The sequence below is a fragment of the Rhincodon typus genome, chromosome 34 (genome assembly GCF_021869965.1).
Source record: "Rhincodon typus isolate 14 chromosome 34, sRhiTyp1.1, whole genome shotgun sequence".
Classification (NCBI taxonomy): domain Eukaryota; kingdom Metazoa; phylum Chordata; class Chondrichthyes; order Orectolobiformes; family Rhincodontidae; genus Rhincodon; species Rhincodon typus.
The window spans coordinates 10,905,641-10,907,886 of NC_063365.1; the positions used below are offsets into that span (position 1 = coordinate 10,905,641).

The following is a 2,246-nucleotide window of genomic DNA, read 5'->3' on the forward strand; positions in this document are numbered from 1 at the left end:
CCCTTTGTCTCTCTCAGCCCCTTCGTCTCTCTCACTCTCTTCGTCCTCTCTTACAATCTTCATCTCCTTCTTACTCATTGGCTCTCTCCTCCATTTGTTCCACTTCTGTTTTTGTCATCCTGATCGGTGAAGAACCATTTGTGGAGGTGTGAAAGGAATTGACTTCTGGGAAATAATCACTGTACACGGGCTGCACATTTGTGCCTTTTCCAATTCTGACTGTATTAGAACAAAATCCACAGATCACCATTGCTCCCCATTTCACCACCTATCCAGTTCCCTGTTACAAGCCGTCAGTGTCTATTGGCCAATATCCTAAAGAAGAGATCCCACAAACCAGCTAATCCATGCCAACTGTGCCTTGTGAATAACATGTATGATCTAGTTTTCCTATGTAGTGCAACATGGCTAGCAGCCAGCAGGTGACCCCTGTTGGTGCTGGGGTCAGGGGGAGATTGCAGGTGACCTTGCAGGACGGTGTGGAGCTTAAGGGCCTGGCTTCAAATTGCATGACCCTCCCACCCCCCACAAGTGCCTGATGCCTGGACCCGCTGGATAAGGGGGGCACTGACACAGGGAAAGTAGGTGGGAACACAAACGCAAGGAGAGGACAGAAGGTCGTGAAGCCATGTGTGGCAGCACCTGAGTAATCCTTGTAAGCTGTCCGAGGACAGACTGCTGCAACGCTGAGATCTCCTGTAAAACTCTCTGAGCACTGGGACCTGATTGGGAACGGTCTGAACTTACAATGGCATCAAGCCAAGACTTCATTCTGAGCTTCGTCCACAGCGATGCAGTGGAGGGTGACATCTGCCTCTTCTGCAATGGAAATTGAAACATTGGCCATTAAAACCCAGCCTCACAGCTGGTCCACCAGTGCTGCCAGTAAATGGGCTACCTGTCCCATACTGAAAAGGATAGGCACCACGGTCTGTGTAAAGTCTTACGTCTGGTTGGAGCTGGATTCCTTCACATTTCTCAGCAGCAATAAGAGGCCCTTAGGCCAGCCTGCTAATGAAGCAAGCATTTAATTGTGCATGTCCATCAACCATTTCCTACTCCATTCGAGTCCTCGTGAGAGTCCCCTGCAGCAGAACCCACTCCTCAAGAAACTGGCTCATCCAGTCCGTTTCATCTGGCTGCTGTCTTCTCATCTCCAAGTGCTGATCCTGCCTCTCCACAGCCCTCTACAGCAGACACTGTGTCAGTACCAGAGTGCCCGGCTACACCAGTCAGATCAAGTGATGATGTTTCTTCCTCAAATATATGCTTCCCTTCTCCCTCCCCATCAATTCGGGCGCATCTGCTGCAGAAAAGCAAGCCATTGTTGGGTCCAAGAATGCGAGAACTTGGGACACAGACCACAATGGTCTGCAAGCATCCCTTTAATACGGAATACATGGGCCCAGGATGACCACTTCCTGGGCAACATGGCACGCTCACTGTGAGAATTTGGTCCCCCCGATTGCACAGACCTGCGGGTCAAATTTTGCAGATATTATGGTCAAATTAGTGGAAACTAATGTTAAATTCGATACAGGGACAGATGTATCGATTCTTTTAGAGCATCACCCACAGTTAGGGAAAAGTTAGAGCATTCTCCATTCAACTTCACCACACCTGAGCAATTAAAATCAGACTGAAAGCTCAGATGGTTGCTGTAATTTGTTATGGTTGAAGGCAGTGCAGAAACCCTGTATGTTACTGGTAACCTCTATGCTTCTTAATTAAGTGGAGCCCAATGTATATATTTATATACTCTGCAGTTAGCAGGTATTACCCCATGACCAGGCTTACTGCTTTATATGCCAGGCAAAAGCTGCCATTACAGTGCGCTTCAACCCTGTCTTCAGAAGAACATCTTTTACCATCTCAGTGTGATTCCTGACGTTTACTGAGAGTGAGAAATACCTTCAGGCAGCTCCATGTTTCACCAGCTTTAATTAAAAGCTGACAGTCTGGGTTAAAATCGAATCAGAGATAGTAGGAACTGCAGATGCTGGAGAATCCGAGACAACAAGGTGCAGGGCTGGATGAACACAGCAGGCCAAGCAGCATCATAGGAGCAGAGAGGCTGACGTTTCGGGCCTAGACCCTTCATCAGAAAAGGGGGAGGGGAAGGGGGTTTTGAAATAAATAGGGAGTGAGTGGGAGGCGGATAGAAGAGGGATAGAGGAGAGGATAGGTGGAGAAGAAACAAACAGGTCGAAGAGGCGGGGATGGGGCCAGGAAAGGTGAGTGTAGGC

The 2,246-nt window shown here is 48.5% G+C and overlaps 1 protein-coding gene across 2 annotated transcripts in view; it reads left to right on the forward strand.

The window, feature by feature from the left end:
* The window catches only part of rassf4a (Ras association domain family member 4a), a 94,412-nt gene that overhangs the window by 5,522 nt on the left and 86,644 nt on the right, over positions 1-2,246 (forward strand). The window lies entirely within an intron of this gene.